Consider the following 22435-nt stretch of genomic DNA (forward strand, 5'->3'; position numbering starts at 1 on the left):
ACAGATCTTTGAACAATCCATAGAGAGCAGTACCTATGAAGAACTCTTTAGACCTTTAAGGCGTACAAAGAGAAAGTGCTATTAACCAGCCACTTGAACGGCCCAAAGCTGCTTTGAAATTGAGTCAACAGCCACCTCTTGGCTAGCTAAAGCAAATTCAACAAGGAATTTCAATGTCACAACATAGGGTGGAATACGCAAATCTAAGCAGCCCCTGATCACAGCCCTGAGGAAATTGCCGTAAGTGTGCTGGAGTCCAACTGTCTACCAGATGCTAGGCATTCTTCCATATTTGCATTGCCTGTCTGGCCAGGGCATACAAGAGCATGACTCTTCCAGATGAGCTCTTACATGGGTCCTATGCTCATATAGTAAGGACTGCACTTTGTCAGCAAGACTTTATACAACCGAAATATATGAGAAACCCCAGCTCTCTTGACTAGATGAGGACGGAATCACATCCCAGGTGAAGACCAACAGATGCAACTTCCATCAGATGTTAACCTGAAAAAGGAGATTACATCTCCAAAAGTCATGTCAGAAGTGGGATTCAAACCCACGCCTCCAGAGGAGACTGCGGCCTAAACACAGCACCTTAGACCACTCGGCCATCCTGACAGTGCAGAGTCTTAAGAAATGTATAAAAGTCACTCAGAAATTTCTGCCTCCATGCAAGCCTGAAATAATTTAAACCTTCAAACACAAGGTGCAACTTTATGCACAGGACAATAAACACAGAAGATCACATGTGAAAGCATTTCATTTCACAGGTGTACAATTTTTATGCTTTTAGAATACCTCATACCTCTCACCAGCTATTTAGGGTCCTGTATCCTACTCACAAAATTACCTTGCATGCGACCTCTCTCTCTACACAAACAACTACTGCACAGGAAGTAGGAAGGCAGAAGGTGGGGCATATTATGCAAATGTATGCTGTCATTGTGCCTTGCAGATTCATGCAGGATTTCTAGATCCTTGCTGGATACAAGAGAGCAGACCTTGTTTCAGATCAACTGTCCCTAGCAGGGAACGTCTGAGCACATGCAGTCTTTTGCTCTCTAGCCCCTGGCCTGGGACTTACCCTCACTGGCTGAGGCGTGAATTTCTGCATACCAACGTTGCATAGATGGTACGTATGTGGTCGGTTTGGGATGGGTGGGAGGTCAAAAGCAGGGAAAAGTATGTCGCCTTCACTTCTAGTCTCCTCTTCTAGGCCTACCTGCCGTTCACTCACTCTGTCTTTGTTTCATTCTCTCCTTCCTCAACACCCCTTCTCACTCACTCGCTCTATCACTTGTGCTCTTTCCCCTTGCTCTGCATTTCATAGTGGAAACATCTCTTGAATGGAGCATTAGAAAATGAGGTTACATAAAATTAACAATCTACTTATTGGAAACCAAAAATATCACAAGTCTGAATGTAACCCATTTCATTAATAAAAGGGACTTTTTAAGCACCCCCCAAAAAACACATAAAACACCACGAGTGCTAGAAGAATATTATACGAGCTTGAAGACAGAATTGGGCAAATTAATTTGCAGTTGAAACTGAAGTTTGTTACTTATTCAGATATTATATGCACTGCCAATTTTTAGCTGAGATTCTAAAAGAACTCAGAGACAAAATGGACTTAAAGGTTTGTCAGAAGTGGGATTCGAACCCACGCCTCCAGGAGAGACTGCGGACTTAACGCAGCGCCTTAGACCACTCGGCCATCCTGACCACACGTTGCTTGATCATCTACAGAGAGGGAAAGATATTGTGAACCAAAAAAAGCACACATCCTAGGTCATGAGTGGCTAGAGCAAGAAAAAAACTCACTGCACTTTTCCAAGTAGACAACCATATAAGCCCATGTGAGGGAAATGATCTGATTTTTTCCTCTCCCAAGAAAAAAGTAGAGTAAACACACAATTGTCAGAAGTGGGATTTGAACCCACACCTCCAGAAGAGACTGCGACCTGAACGCAGCGCCTTAGACCACTTGGCCATCCTGACTTGCATTTATAGAACCTTCCACAGGCCAGACAGCCATGCAAGTGGGGTACCGAAAAAGCATGCCCTCAATTTATTTATCCTATTATAAGTACTTCCAACAGATCTTTGAACAATCCATAGAGAGCAGTACCTATGAAGAACTCTTTATGCCTTTAAGGCGTACAAAGAGAAAGTGCTATTAACCAGCCACTTGAACGGACCAAAGCTGCTTTGAAATTGAGTCAACAGCCACCTCTTGGCTAGCTAAAGCAAATTCAACAAGGAATTTCAATGTCACAACATAGGGTGGAATACGCAAATCTAAGCAGCCCCTGATCACAGCCCTGAGGAAATTGCCGTAAGTGTGCTGGAGTCCAACTGTCTACCAGATGCTAGGCATTCTTCCATATTTGCATGGCCTGTCTGGCCAGGGCATACAAGAGCATGACTCTTCCAGATGAGCTCTTACATGGGTCCTATGCTCATATAGTAAGGACTGCACTTTGTCAGCAAGACTTTATACAACCGAAATATATGAGAAACCCCAGCTCTCTTGACTAGATGAGGACGGAATCACATCCCAGGTGAAGACCAACAGATGCAACTTCCATCAGATGTTAACCTGAAAAAGGAGATTACATCTCCAAAAGTCATGTCAGAAGTGGGATTCGAACCCACGCCTCCAGAGGAGACTGCGGCCTAAACACAGCGCCTTAGACCACTCGGCCATCCTGACAGAGCAGAGTCTTAAGAAATGTATAAAAGTCACTCAGAAATTTCTGCCTCCATGCAAGCCTGAAATAATTTAAACCTTCAAACACAAGGTGCAACTTTATGCACAGGACAATAAACACAGAAGATCACATGTGAAAGCATTTCATTTCACAGGTGTACAATTTTTATGCTTTTAGAATACCTCATACCTCTCACCAGCTTTTTAGGGTCCTGTATCCGACTCACAAAATTACCTTGCCTGCGACCTCTCTCTCTACACAAACAACTACTGCACAGGAAGTAGGAAGGCAGAAGGTGGGGCATATTATGCAAATGTGTGCTGTCATTGTGCCTTGCAGATTCATGCAGGATTTCTAGATCCTTGCTGGATACAAGAGTGCAGACCTTGTTTCAGATCAACTGTCCCTAGCAGGGAACGTCTGAGCACATGCAGTCTTTTGCTCTCTAGCCCCTGGCCTGGGACTCACCCTCACTGGCTGAGGCGTGAATTTCTGCATACCAATGTTGCACAGATGGTACGTTTGTGGTCGGTTTGGGATGGGTGGGAGGTCAAAAGCAGGGAAAAGTATGTCGCCTTCACTTCTAGTCTCCTCTTCTAGGCCTACCTGCCGTTCACTCACTCTGTCTTTGTTTCATTCTCTCCATCCTCAACACCCCTTCTCACTCACTCGCTCTATCACTTGTGCTCTTTCCCCTTGCTCTGCATTTCATAGTGGAAACATCTCTTGAATGGAGCATTAGAAAATGAGGTTACATAAAATTAACAATCTACTTATTGGAAACCAAAAATATCACAAGACTGAATGTAACCCATTTCATCAATAAAAGGGACTTTTTAAGCACCCCCCAAAAAACACATAAAACACCACGAGTGCTAGAAGAATATTACACGAGCTTGAAGACAGAATTGGGCAAATTAATTTGCAGTTGAAACTGAAGTTTGTTACTTATTCAGATATTTTATGCACTGCCAATTTTTAGCTGAGATTCTAAAAGAACTCAGAGACAAAATGGACTTAAAGTTTTGTCAGAAGTGGGATTCGAACCCACGCCTCCAGGAGAGACTGCGGCCTTAACGCAGCGCCTTAGACCACTCGGTCATCCTGACCACATGTTGCTTGATCATCTACAGAGAGGGAAAGATATTGTGAACCAAGAAAAGCACACATCTTAGGTCATGAGTGGCTAGAGCAAGAAAAAAACTCACTGCACTTTTCCAAGTAGACAACCATATAAGCCCATGTGAGGGAAATGATCTATTTTTTTCTCTCTCAAGAAAAAAGTAGAGTAAACACACAATTGTCAGAAGTGGGATTTGAACCCACGCCTCCAGAAGAGACTGCGACCTGAACGCAGCGCCTTAGACCACTCGGCCATCCTGACTTGCATTTGTGGAACCTTCCACAGGCCAGACAGCCATGCAAGTGGGGTACCGAAAAGGCATGCCCTCAATTTATTTATCCTATTATAAGTACTTCCAACAGATCTTTGAACAATCCATAGAGAGCAGTACCTATGAAGAACTCTTTAGACCTTTAAGGCGTACAAAGAGAAAGTGCTATTAACCAGCCACTTGAACGGCCCAAAGCTGCTTTGAAATTGAGTCAACAGCCACCTCTTGGCTAGCTAAAGCAAATTCAACAAGGAATTTCAATGTCACAACATAGGGTGGAATACGCAAATCTAAGCAGCCCCTGATCACAGCCCTGAGGAAATTGCCGTAAGTGTGCTGGAGTCCAACTGTCTACCAGATGCTAGGCATTCTTCCATATTTGCATGGCCTGTCTGGCCAGGGCATACAAGAGCATGACTCTTCCAGATGAGCTCTTACATGGGTCCTATGCTCATATAGTAAGGACTGCACTTTGTCAGCAAGACTTTATACAACCGAAATATATGAGAAACCCCAGCTCTCTTGACTAGATGAGGACGGAATCACATCCCAGGTGAAGACCAACAGATGCAACTTCCATCAGATGTTAACCTGAAAAAGGAGATTACATCTCCAAAAGTCGTGTCAGAAGTGGGATTTGAACCCACGCCTTCAGAAGAGACTGCGACCTGAACGCAGCGCCTTAGACCACTCGGCCATCCTGACTTGCATTTGTGGAACCTTCCACAGGCCAGACAGCCATGCAAGTGGGGTACCGAAAAGGCATGCCCTCAATTTATTTATCCTATTATAAGTACTTCCAACAGATCTTTGAACAATCCATAGAGAGCAGTACCTATGAAGAACTCTTAAGACCTTTAAGGCGTACAAAGAGAAAGTGCTATTAACCAGCCACTTGAAAGGCCCAAAGCTGCTTTGAAATTGAGTCAACAGCCACCTCTTGGCTAGCTAAAGCAAATTCAACAAGGAATTTCAATGTCACAACATAGGGTGGAATACGCAAATCTAAGCAGCCCCTGATCACAGCCCTGAGGAAATTGCCGTAAGTGTGCTGGAGTCCAACTGTCTACCAGATGCTAGGCATTCTTCCATATTTGCATGGCCTGTCTGGCCAGGGCATACAAGAGCATGACTCTTCCAGATGAGCTCTTACATGGGTCCTATGCTTATATAGTAAGGACTGCACTTTGTCAGCAAGACTTTATACAACCGAAATATATGAGAAACCCCAGCTCTCTTGACTAGATGAGGACGGAATCACATCCCAGGTGAAGACCAACAGATGCAACTTCCATCAGATGTTAACCTGAAAAAGGAGATTACATCTCCAAAAGTCACGTCAGAAGTTGGATTTGAACCCGCGCCTCCAGAGGAGACTGCGGCCTAAACACAGCGCCTTAGACCACTCGGCCATCCTGACAGTGCAGAGTCTTAAGAAATGTATAAAAGTCACTCAGAAATTTCTGCCTCCATGCAAGCCTGAAATAATTTAAACCTTCAAACACAAGGTGCAACTTTATGCACAGGACAATAAACACAGAAGATCACATGTGAAAGCATTTCATTTCACAGGTGTACAATTTTTATGCTTTTAGAATACCTCATACCTCTCACCAGCTTTTTAGGGTCCTGTATCCTACTCACAAAATTACCTTGCCTGCGACCTCTCTCTCTACACAAGCAACTACTGCACAGGAAGTAGGAAGGCAGAAGGTGGGGCATATTATGCAAATGTATGCTGTCATTGTGCCTTGCAGATTCATGCAGGATTTCTAGATCCTTGCTGGATACAAGAGAGCAGACCTTGTTTCAGATCAACTGTCCCTAGCAGGGAACGTCTGAGCACATGCAGTCTTTTGCTCTCTAGCCCCTGGCCTGGGACTTACCCTCACTGGCTGAGGCGTGAATTTCTGCATACCAACGGTGCATAGATGGTACGTATGTGGTCGGTTTGGGATGGGTGGGAGGTCAAAAGCAGGGAAAAGTATGTCGCCTTCACTTCTAGTCTCCTCTTCTAGGCCTACCTGCCGTTCACTCACTCTGTCTTTGTTTCATTCTCTCCTTCCTCAACACCCCTTCTCACTCACTCGCTCTATCACTTGTGCTCTTTCCCCTTGCTCTGCATTTCATAGTGGAAACATCTCTTGAATGGAGCATTAGAAAATGAGGTTACATAAAATTAACAATCTACTTATTGGAAACCAAAAATATCACAAGTCTGAATGTAACCCATTTCATTAATAAAAGGGACTTTTTAAGCACCCCCCAAAAAACACATAAAACACCACGAGTGCTAGAAGAATATTATACGAGCTTGAAGACAGAATTGGGCAAATTAATTTGCAGTTGAAACTGAAGTTTGTTACTTATTCAGATATTATATGCACTGCCAATTTTTAGCTGAGATTCTAAAAGAACTCAGAGACAAAATGGACTTAAAGGTTTGTCAGAAGTGGGATTCGAACCCACGCCTCCAGGAGATACTGCGGACTTAACGCATCGCCTTAGACCTCTCGGCCATCCTGACCACACGTTGCTTGATCATCTACAGAGAGGGAAAGATATTGTGAACCGAAAAAAAGCACACATCTTAGGTCATGAGTGGCTAGAGCAAGAAAAAAACTCACTGCACTTTTCCAAGTAGACAACCATATAAGCCCATGTGAGGGAAATGATCTGATTTTTTCTCTCCCAAGAAAAAAGTAGAGTAAACACACAATTGTCAGAAGTGGGATTTGAACCCACGCCTCCAGAAGAGACTGCGACCTGAACGCAGCGCCTTAGACCACTCGGCCATCCTGACTTGCATTTATAGAACCTTCCACAGGCCAGACAGCCATGCAAGTGGGGTACCGAAAAAGCATGCCCTCAATTTATTTATCCTATTATAAGTACTTCCAACAGATCTTTGAACAATCCATAGAGAGCAGTACCTATGAAGAACTCTTTATGCCTTTAAGGCGTACAAAGAGAAAGTGCTATTAACCAGCCACTTGAACGGCCCAAAGCTGCTTTGAAATTGAGTCAACAGCCACCTCTTGGCTAGCTAAAGCAAATTCAACAAGGAATTTCAATGTCACAACATAGGGTGGAATACGCAAATCTAAGCAGCCCCTGATCACAGCCCTGAGGAAATTGCCGTAAGTGTGCTGGAGTCCAACTGTCTACCAGATGCTAGGCATTCTTCCATATTTGCATGGCCTGTCTGGCCAGGGCATACAAGAGCATGACTCTTCCAGATGAGCTCTTACATGGGTCCTATGCTCATATAGTAAGGACTGCACTTTGTCAGCAAGACTTTATACAACCGAAATATATGAGAAACCCCAGCTCTCTTGACTAGATGAGGACGGAATCACATCCCAGGTGAAGACCAACAGATGCAACTTCCATCAGATGTTAACCTGAAAAAGGAGATTACATCTCCAAAAGTCGTGTCAGAAGTGGGATTTGAACCCACGCCTCCAGAAGAGACTGCGACCTGAACGCAGCACCTTAGACCACTCGGCCATCCTGACTTGCATTTGTGGAACCTTCCACAGGCCAGACAGCCATGCAAGTGGGGTACCGAAAAGGCATGCCCTCAATTTATTTATCCTATTATAAGTACTTCCAACAGATCTTTGAACAATCCATAGAGAGCAGTACCTATGAAGAAATCTTAAGACCTTTAAGGCGTACAAAGAGAAAGTGCTATTAACCAGCCACTTGAAAGGCCCAAAGCTGCTTTGAAATTGAGTCAACAGCCACCTCTTGGCTAGCTAAAGCAAATTCAACAAGGAATTTCAATGTCACAACATAGGGTGGAATACGCAAATCTAAGCAGCCCCTGATCACAGCCCTGAGGAAATTGCCGTAAGTGTGCTGGAGTCCAACTGTCTACCAGATGCTAGGCATTCTTCCATATTTGCATGGCCTGTCTGGCCAGGGCATACAAGAGCATGACTCTTCCAGATGAGCTCTTACATGGGTCCTATGCTCATATAGTAAGGACTGCACTTTGTCAGCAAGACTTTATACAACCGAAATATATGAGAAACCCCAGCTCTCTTGACTAGATGAGGACGGAATCACATCCCAGGTGAAGACCAACAGATGCAACTTCCATCAGATGTTAACCTGAAAAAGGAGATTACATCTCCAAAAGTCACGTCAGAAGTTGGATTTGAACCCGCGCCTCCAGAGGAGACTGCGGCCTAAACACAGCGCCTTAGACCACTCGGCCATCCTGACAGTGCAGAGTCTTAAGAAATGTATAAAAGTCACTCAGAAATTTCTGCCTCCATGCAAGCCTGAAATAATTTAAACCTTCAAACACAAGGTGCAACTTTATGCACAGGACAATAAACACAGAAGATCACATGTGAAAGCATTTCATTTCACAGGTGTACAATTTTTATGCTTTTAGAATACCTCATACCTCTCACCAGCTATTTAGGGTCCTGTATCCTACTCACAAAATTACCTTGCATGCGACCTCTCTCTCTACACAAACAACTACTGCACAGGAAGTAGGAAGGCAGAAGGTGGGGCATATTATGCAAATGTATGCTGTCATTGTGCCTTGCAGATTCATGCAGGATTTCTAGATCCTTGCTGGATACAAGAGAGCAGACCTTGTTTCAGATTAACTGTCCCTAGCAGGGAACGTCTGAGCACATGCAGTCTTTTGCTCTCTAGCCCCTGGCCTGGGACTTACCCTCACTGGCTGAGGCGTGAATTTCTGCATACCAACGTTGCATAGATGGTACGTTTGTGGTCGGTTTGGGATGGGTGGGAGGTCAAAAGCATGGAAAAGTATGTCGCCTTCACTTCTAGTCTCCTCTTCTAGGCCTACCTGCCGTTCACTCACTCTGTCTTTGTTTCATTCTCTCCTTCCTCAACACCCCTTCTCACTCACTCGCTCTATCACTTGTGCTCTTTCCCCTTGCTCTGCATTTCATAGTGGAAACATCTCTTGAATGGAGCATTAGAAAATGAGGTTACATAAAATTAACAATCTACTTATTGGAAACCAAAAATATCACAAGTCTGAATGTAACCCATTTCATTAATAAAAGGGACTTTTTAAGCACCCCCCAAAAAACACATAAAACACCACGAGTGCTAGAAGAATATTATACGAGCTTGAAGACAGAATTGGGCAAATTAATTTGCAGTTGAAACTGAAGTTTGTTACTTATTCAGATATTATATGCACTGCCAATTTTTAGCTGAGATTCTAAAAGAACTCAGAGACAAAATGGACTCAAAGTTTTATCAGAAGTGGGATCCGAACCCACGCCTCCAGGAGAGACCGCAGCCTTAACGCAGCGCCTTAGACCACTCGGCCATCCTGACCACATGTTGCTTGATCATCTACAGAGAGGGAAAGATATTGTGAACCAAAAAAAGCACACATCTTAGGTCATGAGTGGCTAGAGCAAGAAAAAAACTCACTGCACTTTTCCAAGTAGACAACCATATAAGCCCATGTGAGGGAAATGATCTGATTTTTTCTCTCTCAAGAAAAAAGTAGAGTAAGCACACAATTGTCAGAAGTGGGATTTGAACCCACGCCTCCAGAAGAGACTGCGACCTGAACGCAGAACATTAGACCACTCGGCCATCCTGACTTGCTTTTGTGGAACCTTCCACAGGCCAGACTGCCATGCAAGTGGGGTACCGAAAAGGCATGCCCTCAATTTATTTATCCTATTATAAGTACTTCCAACAGATCTTTGAACAATCCATAGAGAGCAGTACCTATGAAGAACTCTTTGAACCTTTAAGGCGTACAAAGAGAAAGTGCTATTAACCAGCCACTTGAACGGCCCAAAGCTGCTTTGAAATTGAGTCAACAGCCACCTCTTGGCTAGCTAAAGCAAATTCAACAAGGAATTTCAATGTCACAACATAGGGTGGAATACGCAAATCTAAGCAGCTCCTGATCACAGACCTGAGGAAATTGCCATAAGTGTGCTGGAGTCCAACTGTCTACCAGATGCTAGGCATTCTTCCATATTTGCATGGCCTTTCTGGCCAGGGCATACAAGAGCATGACTCTTCCAGATGAGCTCTTACATGGGTCCTATGCTCATATAGTAAGGACTGCACTTTGTCAGCAAGACTTTATACAACCGAAATATATGAGAAACCCCAGCTCTCTTGACTAGATGAGGACGGAATCACATCCCAGGTGAAGACCAACAGATGCAACTTCCATCTGATGTTAACCTGAAAAAGGAGATTATATCTCAAAAAGTCATGTCAGAAGTGAGATTCGAACCCACACCTCCAGAGGAAACTGCGGCCTAAACACAGCGCCTTAGACCACTCGGCCATCCTGACAGCGAAGAGTCTTAAGAAATGTATAAAAGTCACTCAGAAATTTCTGCCTCCATGCAAGCCTGAAATAATTTAAACCTTCAAACACAAGTTGCAACTTTATGCACAGGACAATAAACACAGAAGATCACATGTGAAAGCATTTCATTTCACAGGTGTACAATTTGTATGCTTTTAGAATACCTCATACCTCTCACCAGCTATTTAGGGTCCTGTATCCTACTCACAAAATTACCTTGCCTGCGACCTCTCTCTCTACACAAACAACTAATGCACAGGAAGTAGGAAGGCAGAAGGTGGGGCATATTATGCAAATGTATGCTGTCATTGTGCCTTGCAGATTCATGCAGGATTTCTAGATCCTTGCTGGATACAAGAGAGCAGACCTTGTTTCAGATCAACTGTCCCTAGCAGGGAACGTCTGAGCACATGCAGTCTTTTGCTCTCTAGCCCCTGGCCTGGGACTCACCCTCACTGGCTGAGGCGTGAATTTCTGCATACCAACGTTGCATAGATGGTACGTTTGTGGTCGGTTTGGGATGGGTGGGAGGTCAAAAGCAGGGAAAAGTATGTCGCCTTCACTTCTAGTCTCCTCTTCTAGGCCTAGCTGCCGTTCGCTCACTCTGTCTTTGTTTCATTCTCTCCATCCTCAACACCCCTTCTCACTCACTCGCTCTATCACTTGTGCTCTTTCCCCTTGCTCTGCATTTCATAGTGGAAACATCTCTTGAATGGAGCATTAGAAAATGATGTTACATAAAATTAACAATCTACTTATTGGAAACCAAAAATATCACAAGACTGAATGTAACCCATTTCATTAATAAAAGGGACTTTTTAAGCACCCCCCAAAAAACACATAAAACACCACGAGTGCTAGAAGAATATTATACGAGCTTGAAGACAGAATTGGGCAAATTAATTTGCAGTTGAAACTGAAGTTTGTTACTTATTCAGATATTATATGCACTGCCAATTTTTAGCTGAGATTCTAAAAGAACTCAGAGACAAAATGGACTTAAAGTTTTGTCAGACGTGGGATTCGAACCCACACCTCCAGGAGAGACTGCGGCCTTAACGCAGTGCTTTAGACCACTCGGCCATCCTGACCACATGTTGCTTGATCATCTACAGAGAGGGAAAGATATTGTGAACCAAAAAAAGCACACATCTTAGGTCATGAGTGGCGAGAGCAAGAAAAAAACTCACTGCACTTTTCCAAGTAGACAACCATATAAGCCATTGTGAGGGAAATGATCTGATTTTTTCTCTCTCAAGAAAAAAGTAGAGTAAACACACAATTGTCAGAAGTGGGATTTGAACCCACGCCTCCAAAAGAGACTGCGACCTGAACACAGCGCCTTAGACCACTCGGCCATCCTGACTTGCATTTGTAAAACCTTCCACAGGCCAGACAGCCATGCAAGTGGGGTACCGAAAAGGCATGCCCTCAATTTATGTATCCTATTATAAGTACTTCCAACAGATCTTTGAACAATCCATAGAGAGCAGTACCTATGAAGAACTCTTTAGACCTTTAAGGCGTACAAAGAGAAAGTGCTATTAACCAGCCACTTGAACGGCCCAAAGCTGCTTTGAAATTGAGTCAACAGCCACCTCTTGGCTAGCTAAAGCAAATTCAACAAGGAATTTCAATGTCACAACATAGGGTGGAATACGCAAATCTAAGCAGCCCCTGATCACAGCCCTGAGGAAATTGCCGTAAGTGTGCTGGAGTCCAACTGTCTACCAGATGCTAGGCATTCTTCCATATTTGCATGGCCTGTCTGGCCAGGGCATACAAGAGCATGACTCTTCCAGATGAGCTCTTACATGGGTCCTATGCTCATATAGTAAGGACTGCACTTTGTCAGCAAGACTTCATACAACCGAAATATATGAGAAACCCCAGCTCTCTTGACTAGATGAGGACGGAATCACATCCCAGGTGAAGACCAACAGATGCAACTTCCATCAGATGTTAACCTGAAAAAGGAGATTACATCTCCAAAAGTCATGTCAGAAGTGGGATTCAAACCCACGCCTCCAGAGGAGACTGCGGCCTAAACACAGCGCCTTAGACCACTCGGCCATCCTGACAGTGCAGAATCTTAAGAAATGTATACAAGTCACTCAGAAATTTCTGCCTCCATGCAAGCCTGAAATAATTTAAACCTTCAAACACAAGGTGCAACTTTATGCACAGGACAATAAACACAGAAGATCACATGTGAAAGTATTTCATTTCACAGGTGTACAATTTTTATGCTTTTAGAATACCTCATACCTCTCACCAGCTATTTAGGGTCCTGTATCCTACTCACAAAATTACCTTGCCTGCGACCTCTCTCTCTACACAAGCAACTACTGCACAGGAAGTAGGAAGGCAGAAGGTGGGGCATATTATGCAAATGTGTGCTGTCATTGTGCCTTGCAGATTCATGCAGTATTTCTAGATCCTTGCTGGATACAAGAGTGCAGACCTTGTTTCAGATCAACTGTCCCTAGCAGGGAACGTCTGAGCACATGCAGTCTTTTGCTCTCTAGCCCCTGGCCTGGGACTCACCCTCACTGGCTGAGGCGTGAATTTCTGCATACCAACGTTGCATAGATGGTACGTTTGTGGTCGGTTTGGGATGGGTGGGAGGTCAAAAGCAGGGAAAAGTATGTCGCCTTCACTTCTAGTCTCCTCTTCTAGGCATACCTGCCGTTCACTCACTCTGTCTTTGTTTCATTCTCTCCTTCCTCAACACCCCTTCTCACTCACTCGCTCTATCACTTGTGCTCTTTCCCCTTGCTCTGCATTTCATAGTGGAAACATCTCTTGAATGGAGCATTAGAAAATGAGGTTACATAAAATTAACAATCTACTTATTGGAAACCAAAAATATCACAAGACTGAATGTAACCCATTTCATTAATAAAAGGGACTTTTTGAGCAACCCCCAAAAAACACATAAAACACCACGAGTGCTAGAAGAATATTATACGAGCTTGAAGACAGAATTGGGCAAATTAATTTGCAGTCGAAACTGAAGTTTGTTACTTATCCAGATATTATATGCACTGCCAATTTTTAGCTGAGATTCTAAAAGAACTCAGAGACAAAATGGACTTAAAGTTTTGTCAGAAGTGGGATTCGAACCCACGCCTCCAGGAGAGACTGCGGCCTTAACGCAGCGCCTTAGACCACTCGGCCATCCTGACCACATGTTGCTTGATCATCTACAGAGAGGGAAAGATATTGTAAACCAAAAAAAGCACACATCTTAGGTCATGAGTGGCTAGAGCAAGAAAAAAACTCACTGCACTTTTCCAAGTAGACAACCATATAAGCCCATGTGAGGGAAATGATCTGATTTTTTCTCTCTCAAGAAAAAAGTAGAGTAAACACACAATTGTCAGAAGTGGGATTTGAACCCACGCCTCCAGAAGAGACTGCGACCTGAACGCAGCGCCTTAGGCAACTCGGCCATCCTGACTTGCATTTGTGGAACCTTCCACAGGCCAGACAGCCATGCAAGTGGGGTACCGAAAAGGCATGCCCTCAATTTATTTATCCTATTATAAGTACTTCCAACAGATCTTTGAACAATCCATAGAGAGCAGTACCTATGAAGAACTCTTTAGACCTTTAAGGCGTACAAAGAGAAAGTGCTATTAACCAGCCACTTGAACGGCCCAAAGCTGCTTTGAAATTGAGTCAACAGCCACCTCTTGGATAGCTAAAGCAAATTCAACAAGGAATTTCAATGTCACAACATAGGGTGGAATACGCAAATCTAAGCAGCCCCTGATCACAGCCCTGAGGAAATTGCCGTAAGTGTGCTGGAGTCCAACTGTCTACCAGATGCTAGGCATTCTTCCATATTTGCATGGCCTGTCTGGCCAGGGCATACAAGAGCGTGACTCTTCCAGATGATCTCTTACATGGGTCCTATGCTCATATAGTAAGGACTGCACTTTGTCAGCAAGACTTTATACAACCGAAATATATGAGAAACCCCAGCTCTCTTGACTAGATGATGACGGAATCACATCCCAGGTGAAGATCAACAGATGCAACTTCCATCAGATGTTAACCTGAAAAAGGAGATTACATCTCCAAAAGTCATGTCAGAAGTGGGATTCGAACCCACGACTCCAGAGGAGACTGCGGCCTAAACACAGCTCCTTAGACCACTCGGCCATCCTGACAGTGCAGAGTCTTAAGAAATGTATAAAAGTCACTCAGAAATTTCTGCCTCCATGCAAGCCTGAAATAATTTAAACCTTCAAACACAAGGTGCAACTTTATGCACAGGACAATAAACACAGAAGATCACATGTGAAAGTATTTCATTTCACAGGTGTACAATTTTTATGCTTTTAGAATACCTCATACCTCTCACCAGCTATTTAGGGTCCTGTATCCTACTCACAAAATTACCTTGCCTGCGACCTCTCTCTCTACACAAGCAACTACTGCACAGGAAGTAGGAAGGCAGAAGGTGGGGCATATTATGCAAATGTATGCTGTCATTGTGCCTTGCAGATTCATGCAGGATTTCTAGATCCTTGCTGGATACAAGAGAGCAGACCTTGTTTCAGATCAACTGTCCCTAGCAGGGAACGTCTGAGAACATGCAGTCTTTTGCTCTCTAGCCCCTGGCCTGGGACTCACCCTCACTGGCTGAGGCGTGAATTTCTGCATACCAACGTTGCATAGATGGTACGTTTGTGGTCGGTTTGGGATGGGTGGGAGGTCAAAAGCAGGGAAAAGTATGTCGCCTTCACTTCTAGTCTCCTCTTCTAGGCGTACCTGCCGTTCACTCACTCTGTCTTTGTTTCATTCTCTCCTTCCTCAACACCCCTTCTCACTCACTCGCTCTATCACTTGTGATCGTTCCCCTTGCTCTGCATTTCATAGTGGAAACATCTCTTGAATGGAGCATTAGAAAATGAGGTTACATAAAATTAACAATCTACTTATTGGAAACCAAAAATATCACAAGACTGAATGTAACCCATTTCATTAATAAAAGGGACTTTTTAAGCACCCCCCAAAAAACACATAAAACACCACGAGTGCTAGAAGAATATTACACGAGCTTGAAGACAGAATTGGGCAAATTAATTTGCAGTTGAAACTGAAGTTTGTTACTTATTCAGATATTTTATGCACTGCCAATTTTTAGCTGAGATTCTAAAAGAACTCAGAGACAAAATGGACTTAAAGTTTTGTCAGAAGTGGGATTCGAACCCACGCCTCCACTAGAGACTGCGGCCTTAACGCAGCGCCTTAGACCACTCGGCCATCCTGACCACATGTTTCTTGATCATCTACAGAGAGGGAAAGATATTGTGAACCAAGAAAAGCACACATCTTAGGTCATGAGTGGCTAGAGCAAGAAAAAAACTCACTGCACTTTTCCAAGTAGACAACCATATAAGCCCATGGGAGGGAAATGATCTATTTTTTTCTCTCTCAAGAAAAAAGTAGAGTAAACACACAATTGTCAGAAGTGGGATTTGAACCCACGCCTCCAGAAGAGACTGCGACCTGAACGCAGCGCCTTAGACCACTCGGCCATCCTGACTTGCATTTGTGGAACCTTCCACAGGCCAGACAGCCATGCAAGTGGGGTACCGAAAAGGCATGCCCTCAATTTATTTATCCTATTATAAGTACTTCCAACAGATCTTTGAACAATCCATAGAGAGCAGTACCTATGAAGAACTCTTTAGACCTTTAAGGCGTACAAAGAGAAAGTGCTATTAACCAGCCACTTGAACGGCCCAAAGCTGCTTTGAAATTGAGTCAACAGCCACCTCTTGGCTAGCTAAAGCAAATTCAACAAGGAATTTCAATGTCACAACATAGGGTGGAATACGCAAATCTAAGCAGCCCCTGATCACAGCCCTGAGGAAATTGCCGTAAGTGTGCTGGAGTCCAACTGTCTACCAGATGCTAGGCATTCTTCCATATTTGCATTGCCTGTCTGGCCAGGGCATACAAGAGCATGACTCTTCCAGATGAGCTCTTACATGGGTCCTATGCTCATATAGTAAGGACTGCACTTTGTCAGCAAGACTTTATACAACCGAAATATATGAGAAACCCCAGCTCTCTTGACTAGATGAGGACGGAATCACATCCCAGGTGAAGACCAACAGATGCAACTTCCATCAGATGTTAACCTGAAAAAGGAGATTACATCTCCAAAAGTCATGTCAGAAGTGGGATTCGAACCCACGCCTCCAGAGGAGACTGTGGCCTAAACACAGCGCCTTAGACCACTCGGCCATCCTGACAGTGCAGAGTCTTAAGAAATGTATAAAAGTCACTCAGAAATTTCTGCCTCCATGCAAGCCTGAAATAATTTAAACCTTCAAACACAAGGTGCAACTTTATGCACAGGACAATAAACACAGAAGATCACATGTGAAAGCATTTCATTTCACAGGTGTACAATTTTTATGCTTTTAGAATACCTCATACCTCTCACCAGCTATTTAGGGTCCTGTATCCTACTCACAAAATTACCTTGCATGCGACCTCTCTCTCTACACAAACAACTACTGCACAGGAAGTAGGAAGGCAGAAGGTGGGGCATATTATGCAAATGTATGCTGTCATTGTGCCTTGCAGATTCATGCAGGATTTCTAGATCGTTGCTGGATACAAGAGAGCAGACCTTGTTTCAGATCAACTGTCCCTAGCAGGGAACGTCTGAGCACATGTAGTCTTTTGCTCTCTAGCCCCTGGCCTGGGACTTACCCTCACTGGCTGAGGCGTGAATTTCTGCATACCAACGTTGCATAGATGGTACGTATGTGGTCGGTTTGGGATGGGTGGGAGGTCAAAAGCAGGGAAAAGTATGTCGCCTTCACTTCTAGTCTCCTCTTCTAGGCCTACCTGCCGTTCACTCACTCTGTCTTTGTTTCATTCTCTCCTTCCTCAACACCCCTTCTCACTCACTCGCTCTATCACTTGTGCTCTTTCCCCTTGCTCTGCATTTCATAGTGGAAACATCTCTTGAATGGAGCATTAGAAAATGAGATTACATAAAATTAACAATCTACTTATTGGAAACCAAAAATATCACAAGTCTGAATGTAACCCATTTCATTAATAAAAGGGACTTTTTAAGCACCCCCCAAAAAACACATAAAACACCACGAGTGCTAGAAGAATATTATACGAGCTTGAAGACAGAATTGGGCAAATTAATTTGCAGTTGAAACTGAAGTTGTTACTTATTCAGATATTATATGCACTGCCAATTTTTAGCTGAGATTCTAAAAGAACTCAGAGACAAAATGGACTTAAAGGTTTGTCAGAAGTGGGATTCGAACCCACGCCTCCAGGAGAGACTGCGGACTTAACGCAGCACCTTAGACCACTCCGCCATCCTGACCACACGTTGCTTGATCATCTACAGAGAGGGAAAGATATTGTGAACCAAAAAAAGCACACATCTTAGGTCATGAGTGGCTAGAGCAAGAAAAAAACTCACTGCACTTTTCCAAGTAGACAACCATATAAGCCCATGTGAGGGAAATGATCTGATTTTTTCTCTCCCAAGAAAAAAGTAGAGTAAACACACAATTGTCAGAAGTGGGATTTGAACCCACGCCTCCAGAAGAGACTGCGACCTGAACGCAGCGCCTTAGACCACTCGGCCATCCTGACTTGCATTTGTGGAACCTTCCACAGGCCAGACAGCCATGCAAGTGGGGTACCGAAAAGGCATGCCCTCAATTTATTTATCCTATTATAAGTACTTCCAACAGATCTTTGAACAATCCATAGAGAGCAGTACCTATGAAGAACTCTTTAGACCTTTAAGGCGTACAAAGAGAAAGTGCTATTAACCAGCCACTTGAAAGGCCCAAAGCTGCTTTGAAATTGAGTCAACAGCCACCTCTTGGCTAGCTAAAGCAAATTCAACAAGGAATTTCAATGTCACAACATAGGGTGGAATACGCAAATCTAAGCAGCCCCTGATCACAGCCCTGAGGAAATTGCCGTAAGTGTGCTGGAGTCCAACTGTCTACCAGATGCTAGGCATTCTTCCATATTTGCATGGCCTGTCCGGCCAGGGCATACAAGAGCATGACTCTTCCAGATGAGCTCTTACATGGGTCCTATGCTCATATAGTAAGGACTGCACTTTGTCAGCAAGAATTTATACAACCGAAATATATGAGAAACCCCAGCTCTCTTGACTGGATGAGGACGGAATCACATCCCAGGTGAAGACCAACAGATGCAACTTCCATCAGATGTTAACCTGAAAAAGGAGATTATATCTCAAAAAGTCATGTCAGAAGTGAGATTTGAACCCACGCCTCCAGAGGAGACTGCGGCCTAAACACAGCGCCTTAGACCACTCGGCCATCCTGACAGTGAAGAGTCTTAAGAAATGTATAAAAGTCACTCAGAAATGTCTGCCTCCATGCAAGCCTGAAATAATTTAAACCTTCAAACACAAGGTGCAACTTTATGCACAGGACAATAAACACAGAAGATCACATGTGAAAGCATTTCATTTCACAGGTGTACAATTTTTATGCTTTTAGAATACCTCATACCTCTCACCAGCTATTTAGGGTCCTGTATCCTACTCACAAAATTACCTTGCCTGCGACCTCTCTCTCTAAACAAACAACTACTGCACAGGAAGTAGGAAGGCAGAAGGTGGGGCATATTATGCAAATGTATGCTGTCATTGTGCCTTGCAGATTCATGCAGGATTTCTAGATCCTTGCTGGATACAAGAGAGCAGACCTTGTTTCAGATCAACTGTCCCTAGCAGGGAACGTCTGAGCACATGCAGTCTTTTGCTCTCTAGCCCCTGGCCTTGGACTCACCCTCACTGGCTGAGGCGTGAATTTCTGCATACCAACGTTGCACAGATGGTACGTTTGTGGTCGGTTTGGGATGGGTGGGAGGTCAAAAGCAGGGAAAAGTATGTCGCCTTCACTTCTAGTCTCCTCTTCTAGGCCTACCTGCCGTTCACTCACTCTGTCTTTGTTTCATTCTCTCCATCCTCAACACCCCTTCTCACTCACTCGCTCTATCACTTGTGCTCTTTCCCCTTGCTCTGCATTTCATAGTGGAAACATCTCTTGAATGGAGCATTAGAAAATGAGGTTACATAAAATTAACAATCTACTTATTGGAAACCAAAAATATCACAAGACTGAATGTAACCCATTTCATTAATAAAAGGGACTTTTTAAGCACCCCCCAAAAAACACATAAAACACCACGAGTGCTAGAAGAATATTATACGAGCTTGAAGACAGAATTGGGCAAATTAATTTGCAGTTGAAACTGAAGTTTGTTACTTATTCAGATATTATATGCACTGCCAATTTTTAGCTGAGATTCTAAAAGAACTCAGAGACAAAATGGACTTAAAGTTTTGTCAGAAGTGGGATTCGAACCCACGTCTCCAGGAGAGACTGCAGCCTTAACGCAGCGCCTTAGACCACTCGGCCATCCTGACCACATGTTGCTTGATCATCTACAGAGAGGGAAAGATATTGTGAACCAAAAAAAGCACACATCTTAGGTCATGAGTGGCTAGAGCAAGAAAAAAACTCACTGCACTTTTCCAAGTAGACAACCATATAAGCCCATGTGAAGGAAATGATCAGATTTTTTCTCTCTCAAGAAAAAAGGAGAGTAAACACACAATTGTCAGAAGTGGGATTTGAACCCACGCCTCCAGAATAGACTGCGACCTGAACGCAGCGCCTTAGACCACTCGGCCATCCTGACTTGCATTTATAGAACCTTCCACAGGCCAGACAGCCATGCAAGTGGGGTACCGAAAAAGCATGCCCTCAATTTATTTATCCTATTATAAGTACTTCCAACAGATCTTTGAACAATCCATAGAGAGCAGTACCTATGAAGAACTCTTTATGCCTTTAAGGCGCACAAAGAGAAAGTGATATTAACCAGCCACTTGAACGGCCCAAAGCTGCTTTGAAATTGAGTCAACAGCCACCTCTTGGCTAGCTAAAGCAAATTCAACAAGGAATTTCAATGTCACAACATAGGGTGGAATACGCAAATCTAAGCAGCCCCTGATCACAGCCCTGAGGAAATTGCCGTAAGTGTGCTGGAGTCCAACTGTCTACCAGATGCTAGGCATTCTTCCATATTTGCATTGCCTGTCTGGCCAGGGCATACAAGAGCATGACTCTTCCAGATGAGCTCTTACATGGGTCCTATGCTCATATAGTAAGGACTGCACTTTGTCAGCAAGACTTTATACAACCGAAATATATGAGAAACCCCAGCTCTCTTGACTAGATGAGGACGGAATCACATCCCAGGTGAAGACCAACAGATGCAACTTCCATCAGATGTTAACCTGAAAAAGGAGATTACATCTCCAAAAGTCATGTCAGAAGTGGGATTCGAACCCACGCCTCCAGAGGAGACTGCGGCCTAAACACAGCGCCTTAGACCACTCGGCCATCCTGACAGTGCAGAGTCTTAAGAAATGTATAAAAGTCACTCAGAAATTTCTGCCTCCATGCAAGCCTGAAATAATTTAAACCTTCAAACACAAGGTGCAACTTTATGCACAGGACAATAAACACAGAAGATCACATGTGAAAGCATTTCATTTCACAGGTGTACAATTTTTATGCTTTTAGAATACCTCATACCTCTCACCAGCTATTTAGGGTCCTGTATCCTACTCACAAAATTACCTTGCATGCGACCTCTCTCTCTACACAAACAACTACTGCACAGGAAGTAGGAAGGCAGAAGGTGGGGCATATTATGCAAATGTATGCTGTCATTGTGCCTTGCAGATTCATGCAGGATTTCTAGATCCTTGCTGGATACAAGAGAGCAGACCTTGTTTCAGATCAACTGTCCCTAGCAGGGAACGTCTGAGCACATGCAGTCTTTTGCTCTCTAGCCCCTGGCCTGGGACTTACCCTCACTGGCTGAGGCGTGAATTTCTGCATACCAACGTTGCATAGATGGTACGTATGTGGTCGGTTTGGGATGGGTGGGAGGTCAAAAGCAGGGAAAAGTATGTCGCCTTCACTTCTAGTCTCCTCTTCTAGGCCTACCTGCCGTTCACTCACTCTGTCTTTGTTTCATTCTCTCCTTCCTCAACACCCCTTCTCACTCACTCGCTCTATCACGTGTGCTCTTTCCCCTTGCTCTGCATTTCATAGTGGAAACATCTCTTGAATGGAGCATTAGAAAATGAGGTTACATAAAATTAACAATCTACTTATTGGAAACCAAAAATATCACAAGTCTGAATGTAACCCATTTCATTAATAAAAGGGACTTTTTAAGCACCCCCCAAAAAACACATAAAACACCACGAGTGCTAGAAGAATATTATACGAGCTTGAAGACAGAATTGGGCAAATTAATTTGCAGTTGAAACTGAAGTTTGTTACTTATTCAGATATTATATGCACTGCCAATTTTTAGCTGAGATTCTAAAATAACTCAGAGACAAAATGGACTTAAAGGTTTGTCAGAAGTGGGATTCGAACCCACGCCTCCAGGAGAGACTGCGGACTTAACGCAGCGCCTTAGACCACTCGGCCATCCTGACCACACGTTGCTTGATCATCTACAGAGAGGGGAAGATATTGTGAACCAAAAAAAGCACACATCTTAGGTCATGAGTGGCTAGAGCAAGAAAAAAACTCACTGCACTTTTCCAAGTAGACAACCATATAAGCCCATGTGAGGGAAATGATCTGATTTTTTCTCTCCCAAGAAAAAAGTAGAGTAAACACACAATTGTCAGAAGTGGGATTTGAACCCACGCCTCCAGAAGAGACTGCGACCTGAACGCAGCGCCTTAGACCACTCGGCCATCCTGACTTGCATTTATAGAACCTTCCACAGGCCAGACAGCCATGCAAGTGGGGTACCGAAAAAGCATGCCCTCAATTTATTTATCCTATTATAAGTACTTCCAACAGATCTTTGAACAATCCATAGAGAGCAGTACC

The 22435-nt window shown here is 43.7% G+C and overlaps 20 non-coding genes across 20 annotated transcripts; all 20 read right to left on the bottom strand.

The window, feature by feature from the left end:
• Nucleotides 1-535: 535 nt before the first annotated feature.
• Nucleotides 536-618, bottom strand: TRNAL-UAG (transfer RNA leucine (anticodon UAG)). Its single transcript has one exon. It is a non-coding gene; the product is annotated as a tRNA-Leu (tRNA).
• Nucleotides 619-1642: 1024 nt separating this feature from the next.
• TRNAL-AAG (transfer RNA leucine (anticodon AAG)) lies at nucleotides 1643-1725 on the bottom strand. Its single transcript has one exon. It is a non-coding gene; the product is annotated as a tRNA-Leu (tRNA).
• Nucleotides 1726-1918: 193 nt separating this feature from the next.
• On the bottom strand, nucleotides 1919-2001 carry TRNAL-CAG (transfer RNA leucine (anticodon CAG)). The gene has a single exon. It is a non-coding gene; the product is annotated as a tRNA-Leu (tRNA).
• A 632-nt stretch (nucleotides 2002-2633) lies between these two features.
• TRNAL-UAG (transfer RNA leucine (anticodon UAG)) lies at nucleotides 2634-2716 on the bottom strand. Its single transcript has one exon. It is a non-coding gene; the product is annotated as a tRNA-Leu (tRNA).
• Nucleotides 2717-4015: 1299 nt separating this feature from the next.
• On the bottom strand, nucleotides 4016-4098 carry TRNAL-CAG (transfer RNA leucine (anticodon CAG)). Its single transcript has one exon. It is a non-coding gene; the product is annotated as a tRNA-Leu (tRNA).
• A 632-nt stretch (nucleotides 4099-4730) lies between these two features.
• On the bottom strand, nucleotides 4731-4813 carry TRNAL-CAG (transfer RNA leucine (anticodon CAG)). The gene has a single exon. It is a non-coding gene; the product is annotated as a tRNA-Leu (tRNA).
• Nucleotides 4814-6828: 2015 nt separating this feature from the next.
• TRNAL-CAG (transfer RNA leucine (anticodon CAG)) lies at nucleotides 6829-6911 on the bottom strand. Its single transcript has one exon. It is a non-coding gene; the product is annotated as a tRNA-Leu (tRNA).
• A 632-nt stretch (nucleotides 6912-7543) lies between these two features.
• TRNAL-CAG (transfer RNA leucine (anticodon CAG)) lies at nucleotides 7544-7626 on the bottom strand. The gene has a single exon. It is a non-coding gene; the product is annotated as a tRNA-Leu (tRNA).
• Nucleotides 7627-11737: 4111 nt separating this feature from the next.
• On the bottom strand, nucleotides 11738-11820 carry TRNAL-CAG (transfer RNA leucine (anticodon CAG)). The gene has a single exon. It is a non-coding gene; the product is annotated as a tRNA-Leu (tRNA).
• A 632-nt stretch (nucleotides 11821-12452) lies between these two features.
• On the bottom strand, nucleotides 12453-12535 carry TRNAL-UAG (transfer RNA leucine (anticodon UAG)). The gene has a single exon. It is a non-coding gene; the product is annotated as a tRNA-Leu (tRNA).
• Nucleotides 12536-13559: 1024 nt separating this feature from the next.
• TRNAL-AAG (transfer RNA leucine (anticodon AAG)) lies at nucleotides 13560-13642 on the bottom strand. The gene has a single exon. It is a non-coding gene; the product is annotated as a tRNA-Leu (tRNA).
• A 2014-nt stretch (nucleotides 13643-15656) lies between these two features.
• TRNAL-AAG (transfer RNA leucine (anticodon AAG)) lies at nucleotides 15657-15739 on the bottom strand. The gene has a single exon. It is a non-coding gene; the product is annotated as a tRNA-Leu (tRNA).
• A 192-nt stretch (nucleotides 15740-15931) lies between these two features.
• Nucleotides 15932-16014, bottom strand: TRNAL-CAG (transfer RNA leucine (anticodon CAG)). Its single transcript has one exon. It is a non-coding gene; the product is annotated as a tRNA-Leu (tRNA).
• Nucleotides 16015-16646: 632 nt separating this feature from the next.
• On the bottom strand, nucleotides 16647-16729 carry TRNAL-UAG (transfer RNA leucine (anticodon UAG)). Its single transcript has one exon. It is a non-coding gene; the product is annotated as a tRNA-Leu (tRNA).
• Nucleotides 16730-18027: 1298 nt separating this feature from the next.
• Nucleotides 18028-18110, bottom strand: TRNAL-CAG (transfer RNA leucine (anticodon CAG)). Its single transcript has one exon. It is a non-coding gene; the product is annotated as a tRNA-Leu (tRNA).
• A 632-nt stretch (nucleotides 18111-18742) lies between these two features.
• On the bottom strand, nucleotides 18743-18825 carry TRNAL-UAG (transfer RNA leucine (anticodon UAG)). The gene has a single exon. It is a non-coding gene; the product is annotated as a tRNA-Leu (tRNA).
• A 1024-nt stretch (nucleotides 18826-19849) lies between these two features.
• On the bottom strand, nucleotides 19850-19932 carry TRNAL-AAG (transfer RNA leucine (anticodon AAG)). The gene has a single exon. It is a non-coding gene; the product is annotated as a tRNA-Leu (tRNA).
• Nucleotides 19933-20839: 907 nt separating this feature from the next.
• TRNAL-UAG (transfer RNA leucine (anticodon UAG)) lies at nucleotides 20840-20922 on the bottom strand. The gene has a single exon. It is a non-coding gene; the product is annotated as a tRNA-Leu (tRNA).
• A 1024-nt stretch (nucleotides 20923-21946) lies between these two features.
• On the bottom strand, nucleotides 21947-22029 carry TRNAL-AAG (transfer RNA leucine (anticodon AAG)). The gene has a single exon. It is a non-coding gene; the product is annotated as a tRNA-Leu (tRNA).
• A 192-nt stretch (nucleotides 22030-22221) lies between these two features.
• TRNAL-CAG (transfer RNA leucine (anticodon CAG)) lies at nucleotides 22222-22304 on the bottom strand. Its single transcript has one exon. It is a non-coding gene; the product is annotated as a tRNA-Leu (tRNA).
• Between the last annotated feature and the right edge of the window lie 131 nt (nucleotides 22305-22435).

Source organism: Lissotriton vulgaris, chromosome 8, assembly GCF_964263255.1.
Source record: "Lissotriton vulgaris chromosome 8, aLisVul1.2, whole genome shotgun sequence".
NCBI lineage: Eukaryota > Metazoa > Chordata > Amphibia > Caudata > Salamandridae > Lissotriton > Lissotriton vulgaris.